Genomic DNA, 15,627 nt, shown 5'->3' on the forward strand with positions numbered 1-15,627 from the left:
GTAATTTATTCTCAGTCTACCTATTCAAGCTGTAGCATTTGGCTTGGACACTCCCTTTCACCACTATCTTCTATCTTCTTGTAACAGCATTGGGGTGTAGGCCTACGCATGGATCGTGCTTGACTCCTGTACGATCCCTGCAAAGCTCATCACCACCCTGGCCGGCGACCTTGCCAAACACGCTTTTGCTTGTTTCAACTTGTGAAATGGTGTTACTGTAGCAAAAGGAGGATTCAAACACTCCATTTCAGTGAGAGCCTATGTGAATATTGTGTGTATGACCAACCAGCAGGTGGCACTGAAGAACAACCAACCAACAGTCATGAGGAGCCCATCCCATGGTACATTATTGTAGGAAATGTGAATTTATCTTTTATTCATATTTTTTTATTTGCATAGATGGACATTTCATACTTTATGTATACAATATGCAGACTGGAAACAAAAGCATGATACCCAACCCAAGATGTCCCTCACGGGATCATAAGAGTTATACAATCATGTACTTTGTGATAAGAGCATAAAACCTGGTACACATACAGTATAGTGAATTATAAGAGAAACATTTTGAGGTATTGGGGCATTAAAGGAGCCCTGTAATTGCAAGCCATGCAATCTTTAAGCCATGTTTTCACTGAAAACGGCAGCAGCAACAATGGCCATAGTCAATATATTTAACAAAACTCTAAAAAGGTTTAGACAAAAAAGTCAGTTGTAGCATGTACAAATATGGTGTTTAAGGAAATATTTGTGATGGTCCAGTCTTCCTTCATCATTCATGGAGGATAGATGACAATGTCTTCCATTTTATGTAGCCTACTTGGGAGATCAGTGATGCAGTGCTCTTCCTGATATACACTGGGCCTTGTGCATAAAACTGACCAGAATGACTCCATCATCAAACATCAATCATCCATCATCATCCAACACCCATAATGATCATCATCATCAAATGTTTCCATGTCTGATTCAAGCCACCACTTCCCATACTTGATAATGCAAGTTATTTTCCCGGACCACTGTAAAAAAAATAATCAACTCAGGTGCTGATGCTGAAGTTGATATGATACTTCCAGAGGAGTCTTGTTTCTAGATGTTGTGATTTTGAGAGTTTGGAAGGTAACCAAATTACTCCAATGACAACACTGAAAACTGAAAATAAGTTCAATTTTCTAGTAAAAGGTACTTCACGATTAACTATTTTAACGCTGACGCTATAGTCACCAGTTTTATATTCCAACTGCTGAAAAATGTTGCATGTCGTGGATATCTGTGGGGCAGCCGTGGCCTACTGGTTATCGCTTCGGACTTGTAACCGGAGGGTTGCCGACCAGACCAAATTTCCCCTCACAGGATCAAAAGAGTATACTTATACTTATACTTATACTTACTTAACTCTTCTTTTATAGCCCATTTGAAAACATTGACTTCAACATCAGCAACTTCATTTTTGATCAGTATTCCAGTCTAGTCCAGGGAAATACATTGCTTGGGATTGCCCTATGTTTTTCATCTATATTTTCATATTTCATATATATTTTGTAGATAGATGTTTTTTTTTGTTGTTGTAGTTTCTTTATTGTGACCATTGGTGCTGCAGCCTTTTTCAGTGTTAAAAATGTCTTAAAACTTTAAACTGCAATTACAGCTGCCAGGCTAACAGGGCTCTTGTATGAGATAAGGAAAGGGTCGAATATCTTAAAATGTTTATGTTATCATACACTGTGGGTGTGTATTTTGCCGACAGAGCATGTGCACTGTGGCCAGAGCGAAGTCAGACACAAGAGGGCAGAGTAAAAGATAGGTAGACAGATCAGAATTTAACACTGGTTGCATGTGATTGGTTTATTCGATTTCACTTCACCGGAGAGGTCTCGCTCATTTGAGAGTCCCCACCTTGACGTAGTGGCCCTATATATGAAGGCCTACCATGTTCCATGCTTTTATCACTAAACTGCACGATTGGTCCAATATTTAGGACTATATCTGTCAGACCTCACACAGTTCCTCATAGCCACCACTAGGTGGAGACATTATTTTCAAGAATCTGTTATCTGGCCTTCTCAGCTACCTGTGAATTAATGAGTGGATTCACCTGGTGGTCACATGACTAATTGACAGAGTATATAAGCTGAGCTGAAAATGACTGCAGTGCTGTGACATGATCTTGTGCCTGAGCAAGCGCACAAGGTGGACGCTGCATAGCTGAACTTCTCAGTGGATATTATGTTGGATTACTCTCTTATCTGGAATTGGACTTCTTTCTCGGATTGTGGATTAAATTCTCATGGACAGTTTCTTGTGACTTTCCTCTCTGAACTTCTCTGTGGACATTTGGATTACTATTGTAAGTGGACTTTGCTTTTGTTGTGGATATTTACCTGTGAACTGAACTGTATCCTGAAGCTTGGACTTACCTCTTGTGAACTGTGTGCTCTGGTGACTATTTTGGTGTGATTGAGCCGTTTGTCTTGCACCTCTGTTGGCTTAAAGAGACTCATTTCTGATAATTCTCTGCCTCTGCGTCTGTGCTCAACCACCTCCTGACAGCATGTCTCAGCCACAAGCGAGCACAGTGGATGGCGAGAGACTCAATCAGATTTTAGTTAATCATGGAACTTTACTTGGCGAACAACAGTCTTTCCTCCAACACTTAAGCGAGAATATGACCCGCATGGGGGAGGCCCTTCCCATACAAAAATGTGATATATGGCAATATATGTAAATCACATATAATGTATATGTCACTGTATGCCTCACACGTCACATATAGATATAGATATAGATATAGATATAGATATAGATATAGATATATATAGTAACGTCGGCGCAAAAAGACAGTGTTCGCGTTCTCCCGCGCAGGGGATCCTGGGATACGAGAGCGAACATTTGGGGGGTTTATGTCGTTATTCTCCTTAGTTTTGTGTGTAATGTTAGCGTCTTTATTGTAACATGTTTCCCTTTTAGTTCTCCCTCGTGTGTGATCCTTTTTGTGTGGGAGGCTGCGTCCTCCCCTGTATGTGTAGTGTGTGTGTGTGTGTGTGTGTGTGCGTGCTTGACTTGCCCTGTTTGCATTGTGTTCTGTGTCTATCTGTGTCCCGGCTCTCGTTCCCAGTGAATAAACCTTTTGATTGGACAACTGTGTGGTTCGCTATCAAATCGTTACTATATATATATATATACAGGGCCTGAACTTTTTTAGCCACCAGCCACTGTGGCAGGTGAATTTTGAAATCCACCTGCCACAGTGGTTTTTTTACCAGCCAAAATTATTTTGTGCCCAAAATAAAGGTGAACGGCTCAGAAAATGCATAAGAATGGTTCTTGAACTTGTACAGAATACACATTACAGTATTCAAGTAAAAGTAAAAAAGTACTTTGTTAATAAATTACTCAAGTAGGCCTAACAAGTTACTTTTTTGTAGGCCTACATTTTTATATTTTTGATGGACCTTTAAAGGGATACAAAAGTATCCTTTATGCCTATTTGCTTTTCTCCTCCTCTGTAGACTAATCATATAGTCAAACATATTTTAAAAGCCCAATTCAAATATATTTTATTTAATATACTTTGTCATAGCCAGAATAAACATTACGTGGCTATGGATTGAAAATCAGTCTTCCAATACATTGCAGCTGATTCTTCTGCTTTGCATTGCTAGAAGTCTGGTTATAACTTCACCATACAGACAATGTAACCTAAAAACAATGGCTATATTATGGGTAGACCTATATTTAGCCTATAATAGCCTAGGCATATCCACTCGGGTAGAGCGACAGAGCAGGCTATCTGTTTTCTCAGCCGACCGTCTCATGTCATGTCCTGCAACATTGAGGCTACATAAATGAATGCTAGGCTTTTTCTAACTTGTATGCTCGATTTCCAGTGCATTTGCTTTGCTTGTAAATTAAGTTGTAGGCCTACTTTCCTTGTCCAATGTGACTGTTGAACGATGTTGGCCAGAAATGAATATATGTGGAAGTTTCCGTGTCATGCCATACCTCTAGTCTCGTTGGCACTCTGGCAGCCTCACCAGAAGATGCAGCAACTAGCAGGACGTCATTGCGTTAACTGAGTTGTTAGCTATATAGAACATCTACTTCTGTGTAGTAGGCTACATAGGCCAGCCATCACTTTTATAATCGCGGGGAAACGTAGCAATGCTTTCTGAAGCCCTGTTTCTTTTCTCCCACGCCGTTGTGTACCGGGGGAGAGGTGCTCTTTTCTCCCTTGAGAGCCTACTTTCTCCAATAATAAACTTGTTCTCGTAACGAAAGGCAATTGAAAATGTAGCGGAGTAAAGAGTACATTTCCTACGGCAATCCCGACAGTGCATCTCCTTGCTCAGTGTTGTCTTATTGGCTACCCGCCAACGTGGCAGGTAGATTGACAGTTTCACCCGCCAAACACAAAAGTTACCCGCATTTGGCGTGTGGGCGTGTGCCAATTTCATGCCCTGTGTGTGTATATGTATGTATATATATATATATATATATATATATATATATATATATATATATATATATATATATATTACAATTACACGTACATGTCAAATATATTTCAAAATATAGCAACATTGGCCGTTTTTATATAAGTCACATATATTTTCCCAGATATACAAATATATTACAAATATAGGTCAGTTGCGTATATGTTAATATATGATATGTATTTGTACGCATACTAGGGATACCAATATATTGCAAATATATGTCTATGGACATGTATTTGCACTCAAGGTAATTATATTGCTAACTAGAAAATGTAATTTTGAGGAAATGACCAGTACATGAAATATAAACATACTGTATAACATAAAATGCCAAACAAACTTTTATTTGGAAACAGTTGGCAGGAGTCATGGTTGATAACAACTGACAGTTGAAATGGCTGAACAGTTAAATAGTTGAGTAGTTTAAATAGTTAAATTATTTAATAGTGAATTATTGTAGTGAGGACATTTATTTTGAATCAGTTGTGGGCAGAGGAAATGGTAGTCTTAAGAGAGCCAGATTGTATGCTTAAAGCCTGAGACAGAGTATATAGACTCCTGAGACGAGCCCGACTAGCATTCTATAAAGACCCATTTAAGTTTGTTAAGTCTTTATTCGTAATGCAGAAGAGTGGTAGTCTTTTGGAACCTAAGCAGAAGCTTGAGGAGTATTTAGAGGGAGTGCACAAAGATAGGGAGAGGTTCAGGGAGATGGTACTTCCTGCTGATATCCCACCTATTGGTGAATTAAGTAGCCAATGCGACGATAGTCCACCAAGGTGGAAAGAGGTGCAAGAAGTAATAAAACGTGCAAGGGCCTCCCCAGATAGCAGACAGGCATTGAAACTATGTAGAATCAACATTGCATTGTCAACATTAAATCATTGAATCAATGTCGGATTTCGATGTTGATTTAACATCAGTTTGCACCCTCAGTTAATATTGAAACAATGTTGATTTATTAACTATAGACCAGCGGAATTTCAATTATATTTCAATTAAAATAATATTGAAACAATGTTGAAATTACAACCAAACTAAAGATCAATGCGATTTCAATGGTATTTCAATTCATATTAAACCGCAGTAGCCTAAACCATTAACCTGGCAAAATATTGGGAAATTCATACCCTGCTTTATCTACAGCCAGGATACATTTGGCTAGGTATGTCTGGTTTAGGCTACACAACCTTGCATAAATAACCATTGACAACTTGTTATCAGTTTGAAAAGCAAGTGCATTTATTCACTCTTCATTTATAAATTCCCGCGTGCTGAGCTTCCCTGCCATCCATTCAGTAGGCCTACGGTTGCAGTCAGATCCTCCACCATCCAGTAGAGTGAAGCGGCACCTAACATAAACAGAAGATGGACAGTGTTAGATAAATATGTTCAACTGAAGGCTACTTACAAGTGAAACTTTAGAATAATCATATTCAGTCTATGTACATCGTAGCCTACTGTCTAACTTACAACTCATTCATGCTAGAGTCAACTTAGGCTAGTTGCTAACAGTAGCTGCTAAGCGTTCACGTTAGCCAGCAGCACATCATCTTCAGCCTATCATTTTGACAGTAAACTCAACAAACATTTTATGTAAATCATATGAATATAATAAACGCTAACTTACTGACAACTAACGTTAAGGAAGGCCTAATTATAAATCAGACTGGGAGTAGCAGCTAAGGTTAACATAACATTATGATGAACTGCCATAACGTAACGTAAAACAATAATTTGACAACAGCAACGATAACGTAGCTAGAAGCCTAAGTTGACTCAAGCATGAATGAGTTTATAAGTTAGACAGTAGGCTACGATGTACATAGACTGTAAACATGCCCGAATTTAATGTAGTACAATTTCACTTTGAAACATTATCGTTAGATAAATAAATGCTTGCTTACCATTAAGGTGGAGCGGCGAACTTGACAGAGAGCTGAACACGGTTGACTGTTGCTCAAAATGATCTCCCGCCGGACAGTTCAAACGTCGTCGCGCGGTTAACTAAAAATCCACTACTTTTCAATCACCACGTCAAAATTTCCCAGTAAACCATACATCCATGACTTTTCAATATCTTTTAGTGAACTATGTATCGATGCTCTATCGATTATGGCAATATAAACTATAAACCAATGTTGTTTCGATGTCTCTCTATCTATGCTCATGCACTGTCGGGGTTTTGTCAGGATTGTAATGCTGATTCAATGTCTATTTATCATTGAGATTTCAATCTCAACCAAAATGATGATTTGGATGGAAATTCAACATCATATCAGAGAATGTCTAATAAGGGGAGAACTGCCACTCTCGGAAAACTTCCGGTTTCTGAACTGGTTGCAGTTCCTTCTGTGGTTCCACATGAGGGCGCTCGTCCACGAGTGCAGAATGCATGGAGGTCTATGGAGCTGTACCCCTCAAAATCCACTTTTCTCGGGATATAATTTTTTTTCAAGTAATTTGAATATTGTATTCGAAAGGGGAGGCAAAGAAAATACACCTGGTGGAGTATTATATTTTTTAAAGTCACTTAATTGTTCTAAAAAGCCTTTCAAACGTGTCAATGACGTCACTCATTAGCACAATGCTAGCGTGTTATGGGCAACAACGACCCAAACTGTAAGAAATCAAAAGGACATAAGTACTCGTTCATTCAACTTTTGACCTATAACCCATGTTGAAGTTATACAAACTACAATCAAATCTGAGATTTGTCAACGACAATCAGGTGAAAGAGACAAATTTAGTCGTCTAGCTCCATTGACTCCCATTCATTCTGCACTCATGGCGATCGCCCCCAGTGGAAATCTGGTGGAACTGCAACCAAAATTCGGTACAATGGGACTTAATACGGAGTGGCAAGGCTCTCCGTAGACGAGCTCTGATCATATCAATGTCACCTTGCTATCTGGGTCTTCAGCCCCGGGACCTAATGGAGTGCCCTACCGGTTGTATAAGAGTGCACCAGATGTTTTAAGATTTTTATGGCAATTAATGAAGATAGTTTGGAAAAAGCAGAGTATTCCCAAGGCTTGGCAGAGGGCTGGGGGAATATTTATTCCCAAAGAAAAGGACGCAGTGGAGATTAATCAATTTAGGCCAATTAGTCTACTGAATGTTGAAGGGAAGGTTTTCTTTAGTGTGGTGGCACGGAGACTGACAAATTACCTTGAAAGGAATAAACTAATTGATACCACGGTGCAAAAAGCTGGAATTCCTGGCTTCTCCGGGTGCTTAGAGCATACCAGCATGATTTGGCACCAAATTCAATTAGCAAAGCGTGAGGAGAGACCTGCACGTTGTGTTCTTGGATTTGGCTAATGCTTTTGGGTCTGTGCCGCATAGTCTGTTGTGGGAGGCCTTTGATTATTTCAGAATCCCAGGTAGCATTAAAAGCCTAGTAAAAGCATACTTTCTGGATATTCAATTATGTTTTACTACAGCTGATTACACCACAGGTTGGCAACAACTTGAGATAGGAATCATGGCCGGATGTACCATCTCCCCACTTGCTTTTACAATGGCAATGGAGGTCATTATTAGGGCCTCAAAATGGGTAGTGGGCGGGGAGAAGTTGCAGGGAGGGCCACGCCTCCCCCCGATTCGGGCTTTCATGGACGACATGACAACCTTGACGACAACCGTTCCATGCACCAACAGGTTGCTGGGTAAGTTAAATAGTAATCTGCAATGGGCCAGAATGAAGGTGAAACCAAGTAAGTCTAGGAGTCACTTGGTAACAGATAAGAAGTTTGCTATAAATAAGGAGGTGATTCCCACAGTTCTGGAGAAACCAGTGAAGAGCCTGGGAAGGTGGTATGATGCAAGCCTTAGTGATAAATCACAGGTTGAAGACTTGAGACAGGTCACTAGGCAAGGTATTGCAAAAACATTGACAAGTCGGGGCTGCCAGGTAAGCTCAAGCTGTGGTGTTTGCAGTTTGGTTTGTTGCCTCAGCTAATGTGGCCATTGACAGTTTATGAAGTTCCTCTGTCAAAGGTAGAGAGGTTGGAAAAAATGATCAACTCCTTTGTCAGAAAATGGCTCGGAGTCCCACGCTGCTTAAGCAGTGTAGCCTTGTATGGGAAGGGTATTGTAGAGTTGGCAATATCTAGTCTGACAGAGGAATTTAAGTGTGCTAAGGCTAGATTGGAATTGACTCTTACTCAGTCCAAGGACCCAGTGGTGAGGAAAGTTGCACCCTCAGTTAATGCAGGGAGGAAGTGGAACCCAGAGCAGGCAGTTAAGCAAGCTCAATCAGCATTGAAGCATAGAGATATAATGGGCCATGTGCAGCACGGGCGGGGGGGTCTAGGGGTGGGTGCAAGTAAACCCTTGTGGAGTAAGGCTTCTGCAGGAGAAAAGAGGAAAATGGTAGTGGAGGAAATGCATAGACAGGAGGAGGCTGTAAGATGTACTAAGGCAGTGTCGCAGGCAAAACAAGGGCAGTGGGTGAACTGGGAAGGGGTGGAAAAAAGACAGATTAAATGGAAAGATCTATGGGGCATGGAAGCTAGTAAGATCAGATTTATGTTAGGTGCTACATATGATGTGCTCCCATCTCCCAAGAATTTAAGTCAATGGTTTGGTGAGGATGATAAATGCATACTTTGCTCGTGTGTGGGCAGTCTCCACCATATCCTATCAGGATGCAAGGTAAGTCTCACCCAGGGGCGGTATACGTGGCGTCATAACTAGGTATTGAAATGTGTGGCAGCGGCAATAGAGGATAAAAGAAGAGAAGTCAATTCATTAGCAGCTAGTAAAGGGGTAAGGCAAATTAACTTTGTACGTCAGGGGGATAAACCTTGTTCCGCGAAGGCCAGGTGTAAAACCGGCCAGTTGAAAAATGGGGCGGGCTGGGAAATGAAGGTTGATCTTGGCCAGCAGATGGCGGTACCTCCACATATAGTGAGTACTAAGCTACGTCCTGACGTAATTCTATGGTCGGATTCAGAGAAGATAGTTTACTTCATTGAACTCACTGTTCCTTGGGAAGACAGAGTGGAAGTGGCCAATGAGCTGAAGAGAGCTAAATATACTGAAATAGCAGAGGAGGCAGCTAAGCGAGGTTGGAGTGCACGATTAAGGCCTATTGAAATCGGTGCACGTGGGTTTGTGGCCAGATCTGCTATTGGCTTGCTGTCTGAATTGGGCATTTGTGGTCGAAGTCTAAGGCAGGTGGTTAGTAACATGTCCTTAGCAGCAGAACGGGCAAGCGAATGGTTGTGGGTAAGGAGAAGTTACCCTTCCTGGGGCGCAAGCTAAGGTAAGCTAACTGGCTCATTTGTTTTGGTCGTGGGTAAGGAGAAGTTACCCTTCCTGGGGCGCAAGCTAAGGTAAGCTAACTGGCTCATTTGTTTTGGTGGTGGGTAAGGAGAAGTTACCCTTCCTGGGGCGCAAGCTAAGGTAAGCTAACTGGCTCATTTGTTTTGTGTTTGTGATGGACTGTGCCTAGGTTGATGGTACTTGGCTAAGGTTCTTTATGGTTCAGTCCACATCAACGGGACGGACCGACCTAGCCAACTTAAACCATGCCTAGGTTGGTTAAGGGTATTTGGATGCTTGTTGTGGTAATATGGGGCAGCATGGGGCGTAAGCTAACTGCTAACTGCTGGCTAATTTGTTTTGTGTTTGGGATGGGGCCTAAGATAATGGGCTAAGCTAACTGGCTAATTTGTTTTGTGTTTGTGATGGGCTGTGCCTAGGGTGATGGTACTTGGCTAAGGTTCTTTATGGTTTATGGTTCAGTCCACATCAACGGGACGGACCGACCTAGCCAACTTAGACCATGCCTGGGCTGGTTAAGAGTATTTTGAGTATTGGATATTTCAATGTGGTAATATGGTGGTAGCATGGAGGGGAGTGTCTCCAGGACGCTGGTTTCACTGTTAAGCCTTCATGAGGTGTCGTGGGCCTAACTTAACGAAACATCGGTGAATGAGGGTGCCCACTTGATAACCCCAATGACATGCCGCATACTATATAGGCTACTGCTGTTGGATAGGCCATTTGCATTGTGCTTGTGACCATTTGTTGGCGGATTTGTGGGTAGTGTGCTTTTTAAAGTTAAACTTGAGCAGGGGCTTCTGAATGTGTTTTTACCTTGGATTTTGGCACAAGGGATTTTAACATCTAATCCTGTGTATTAATGTAATAAAAGTTGAATGTAGATAGTGTAATGGATGTTGATAGACAGAAAGTTGAATGGATGTTGATAGGCAGATTGTTTAATGGATGTTGATGGATAGTTTAATTGGTGGATGAATGAATGGTTTGAAGAGAATGAATGGATAGAAAGTTGGATGGAATGTGCCTTAACCTTGTAGAATGGAGAGACACAGAGAGAGTTGGCCTAGTTAAGCAGAAAGCAGTTGATACAGGTGCAATCAGTTTAACTGGCCCTTTGATGGGTCCTAATAGTGAGCAGCTGGAAGTTGATACAGGTGTTGATCAAGTTAATTAGTCCATTGTGATGTCATAGTGCTAAAGCTTGTTTTTTTATTAATATCTCAAAAAGTATTAAAGTTTACAAAAGTGAGAAATACATTCCCCACGTGTCCTTTTCAAGACCTACGTTACAAAGTTTGAACGAAGTTTCTACGTTAAACGGTTACAGCTGAATCAGACGCAGAAATTTGGTGGGAAGAATAAAGAAGAAGAAGACGACTTCGGATAACAGAACAGTGCATTTTCATGCACTGTAAATATATGTAATGTTCTGCTATGTCACATTTATAGAAATATGTCACAATATATGTATCAGAAATGTAAGATTGTTGATGTTCCAAAGAAAACACACAAAATATTTGTTTAACCTTTTATTAAAGTTTAGTTTTTCCACACAAACAGTGAGTACACTCTCCAGGTAGAAACTTTTTTTCCCCTTTATGGAAGTGGCACACATTGATTTGGCATATGCAGAATGCACTCGGTGTTCTCAGGGCAGCAGTCCTCACAAATCACCACCTGCAAACAGGGAACAGAGAAGATGAATATGCTGTAAAACACAGAACATGAAAAGACCATCACTGAAGCACTACTACCTTCACATGCATCTTTAATAAACACACACCTTGGCACAAGTAAGCTTAAAGGAATTATCCGGAGTAAAATGCACTTTAGATCGATTTACGGATGATTGGGGGTGCATACGTTGAGTTGACATCAAAAACATTTCCGGAAAGGTACTGGCTTGATGAAATTCATTCTGGACTCTCTATTCGACCACATAAAGACCTCGGGATACTTCGGTTTGGCTTAAGGGACCATCCACTCACTACCACGTAAGTGTTATGATGTTTGGAACTGTAGAAGAGGTATAAAAATAGCGTTTTGTAGCGGCACAATTGAAATGCCCCGCTCACTTCCAGGCTACGAGTTGTGACTGAAAACGGTACAATCGAACTTTCTCAAAACAAGCTTTACTCAAAAGACTATCTTTCAATAATCTTTCCCAAATCCTCAAAGTCTTCTGTTGTAAGGATGGCTTAACACTACCCTTCACAAACTAAAGATCCATTTAGGCCTACTAACATTCATGTTAGCCTGCATGGTTATTAGCAGCCACTTTAAATGTAAGTTAGCTGCTATATTGGAACTCCCCCTATTTCCACCGGTCCCGTATTTCCACCGTCTTGCGTGTATGTGTCACTTAAAGGGGAACTTGGCAACTATTTCAACGTAATAAACCCGTTTAGAAATCATTTGGATGGTTAAATGACCTGTTCCGGTGAAAATGGTGACTTTCCCCGCTGCGCCTAGCGTCCTCAGGCGGAAAACCAACCTTGCAACATTGAGACTACCGTCCCGGAAAGAGAAGTGAGAAACAAGAAACTAGTTTTAAATCGTGTTTCTTACCTTGTAACATCCACATAGTTCTGCCAAACTTATGCTAACCGTTCGCTAGCTTGTAAACAAATCCATGTGCTTTATCGTTACCTTTTCCCAGTTTGAAATAGCATAATGCACAATTTCTCCAGCAGAGGGGGAAATCCTGCCAAGTTTCCCTTTAATATCCATTTCTATACAAACCAAGACAGCGGACTCCTAAAGAAACGCAACCACCCACACCATAGGTGTATCTAAATTAGCCATGTACCAAAAATGACATTTTACCGTGACTCAAAGAGCTGTAAACAGTGTTGTAAGGCTGCGTGTACACAACCGCTTGGAGCTCCAGTGGAATTTTTATTTCACGACGAGAATTATCGGTCTAACCGTCCATGTGCCGTTGAAACGGTGTAAATAGGCGACCCATCAGGCCAGCACTATAACTCCGAGCGTGGTAAACAAAATCGGATATTTCAGGCAATAAATGCTCCCGTTAAGAACTAAACCAGATTTTGTTCAAATCTACACACCTATGGCTACTGAAATGTGGTGATAATTGGGGGTGTTACGATAGCTAGGTTAGCTAACTTACTCACACCTGATATTTCATTCAAACTAAAACTTATATTCATAACGACATCTCAGACAGGCTTGTTGTTGGATATGATGTTAACTACCATTCTAGATATTCCACATAATGGTAAAGTTAGTTAATGGAAAAGTTAACATTAACAGTTAACATCGCTAACGTTATCAATATTAGCTCGCTAACGTTATCGATTGATAACATTAACGTTAGCTAATTCTAACATGATGGTTAGACTGTTAACAAACGGATTTGGTTAACATTACATTATAAAACAATATTTTTCTAACTAATTCCCGTTTACTAAAGGCTTTCTTACCTTGGATTTGGATATGATGACAGCAGAGTTTGTACAGCTTACACAGTTGTATACATGACAGGACAGAAAAGTGACGTTTGAAGTCACCGTGGTTGGAGTTCAAATGTCAGTCCAGGGTGGGGGATGGGTATGCGATAAGCATCCGTTATATTTAAAGTAGCTTTGGTCTCACATTTTTCATGCACATAGTGCAACCCAAAGCGCTCCACACAAAACATTGACACATAAGGCAGCATAGTCGACACCATACCTGTGACGCCAAGACATAAACAAATATATTCACACTGTTCTCCATTTGGAAAATAAGTAATGTAATCTAGTGTATGGATATGTATGCCACCATATATGGAGACTACAAATATGTCTGCCACATATTCACACATAAACGTCTCCATATGTTTAGAAAATAAGTAGTGAAATCTAGTGTATGGATATGTATGCCTACATAGAGACTACATATAAGTCTGTGACATATTCACACAAACTTCTCCATATATTTGGAAAACAAATAATTTGATCTAGTTTATGAAGATATATAGCATCTTATATGGGAAATTAAAATATTTTGTATGCATGTATGGACATATAGCTTTAACCCTTAGAACCCTAAGCTGTTTTTAGGGCATTTTCACTACCTTTATTCATAAGGATTTATTCTGGTCATTGTAAGTGCCACACACATATATTATATATTGTTTTTTTCAGGAGAGTTTAGGCTATTCAGATCTGCCATCATTTCATGTATTAATACTAGCATTGATTTTACTTTTATTTTTAAAGAATTAAAATATAAAAAGTGTATTATAAAAATTCTTATATTTCGACATGTATCTCACCACTGCAAGCTCACAGCTCTACATGCATTTCATGTGTGTGTAGGGCAGACTGTCCTGAATCGGCCAATATAATTGCCATGTTGGAGGGATACTCTGGGGCTGAGCAATTTACAGAAATATTTGCTGTGTGATTTACGGAAATAAATGCCATTTTTTATTTAGTGATGAAAAATGACCTTTCTGCGCTCCATATCTGTGACACGAACTGATCTGACCTGACTTGACCCGAGGTTGCGTGTTAGCCTGCGTGCCTGTGTGTATGCAGTCATAATAATTCTCAACTCTTTACTGCATTGCCATGAACAAAGTAAAGGCAAAAAAGGTGTTTATTTGTTGAACAAATTGGGATGCAATGTGAGCCTTGAATTGGATGCCATGCAGGAATTTGCTAGGATCTCAAAACCGGAATATGAACATGCTTTGCCATAGAGAAACACATGATAGCATTGGATTATAAACATGCTTTGCCACAAGAACAGACAAAAACGTGGGGTAAGTCCAGCTATATGAAGTTATTATTTTGCTGTCACTTCGTCTGTTTTATAACCCAGAAGGATGTACTTGGTATCAAATGATAGAGTCTCCTCTTTCATCTGACATGCGTGGCATATCTATGCGATCACGGGTCCGCGAGTAATTCAAACGAGAGTAATGAGTGTGCAGCGTTGGTTTGTGTACATGACGTTATTATTTTGCAGTCACTTCGTCTGATTTTATAAGCCAGAAGGATCGATAAAGCCCTGTGCCCCCTCTTTCATCTGATATGCTTGCCATATCGATGCGATCACGGGTTCGCGAGTAATTCAAACTAGAGTAATGTGTGTGCAGGTGAATGCAGAGAAGTATAGACTGTAAATATGATGCAATTTGATTTAATTTCATGATTTTTTTTAATTTTCATACTTGATCGTACAGACAAGTGTGTAGTCTCGTTGGAAAGCCCCACTTCTGCTCTGTCGTGCAATAAAGGTTTCATCTCGCTGCGATGAACCGTTCCGGAGCAATGTAACAGAGAAGAAAGGGTGTGTTTTTTGACGCACTTTGCGTCAATCGGGTTCTAAGGGTTAAATATATGTTTGACAAATATTTGAATCACATATGTCCATAAGTAAAATTATAAGTCCTTGTTATTTGACATATGTTCATATATTGCCATATATCACATTTTTGTATGGGTTCAGGAGCTACGTGCTCAGGCTCAGACTCCTTCAACCCCAGCAGCCCCTTCCCCATCAGGGGGGGCAAACCAGCCAGGTCCCGTTCAGCCGTTGGGAAGGGAGATCTGTCTACCTGCTCCGCCTAAGTTTGATGGAACGCCAGAGGCATGCCGGGGCTTTGTGACTCCGTGTACCCTGGTCTTTGAATTCCAGGCAAATCAGAACGGGCTAAGGTGGCATACATTATCTCTCTTCTGGTGGGAAGAGCCCTGGAATGGGCTACTCTCATTTGGCGTCAACAAACCGCAATCTGCTCAGACAGCAGGTCCTTCATATCAAGGCTGGAGAGTGTGTTTGACCATCCAGTAAGCGGGAGAGAGGCTGCGCGACGTCTCAT

At 40.6% G+C, this 15,627-nt stretch overlaps 1 long non-coding RNA gene across 1 annotated transcript; it reads right to left on the minus strand.

The window, feature by feature from the left end:
* Positions 1 to 5,710: 5,710 nt before the first annotated feature.
* LOC143135404 (uncharacterized) lies at positions 5,711 to 6,487 on the minus strand. The gene is made up of 2 exons (XR_012988936.1): positions 6,404 to 6,487; positions 5,711 to 5,848 (listed from the first exon to the last, which is right to left on the minus strand). It is a non-coding gene; the product is annotated as an uncharacterized LOC143135404 (long non-coding RNA).
* Positions 6,488 to 15,627: the final 9,140 nt, after the last annotated feature.

The sequence above is a fragment of the Alosa pseudoharengus genome, unplaced genomic scaffold (genome assembly GCF_046254945.1).
Source record: "Alosa pseudoharengus isolate Yale_2024_CS ecotype anadromous, Long Island Sound unplaced genomic scaffold, YU_APseudo_1.1 YU_APseudo_1.1_scf_2, whole genome shotgun sequence".
NCBI lineage: Eukaryota > Metazoa > Chordata > Actinopteri > Clupeiformes > Clupeidae > Alosa > Alosa pseudoharengus.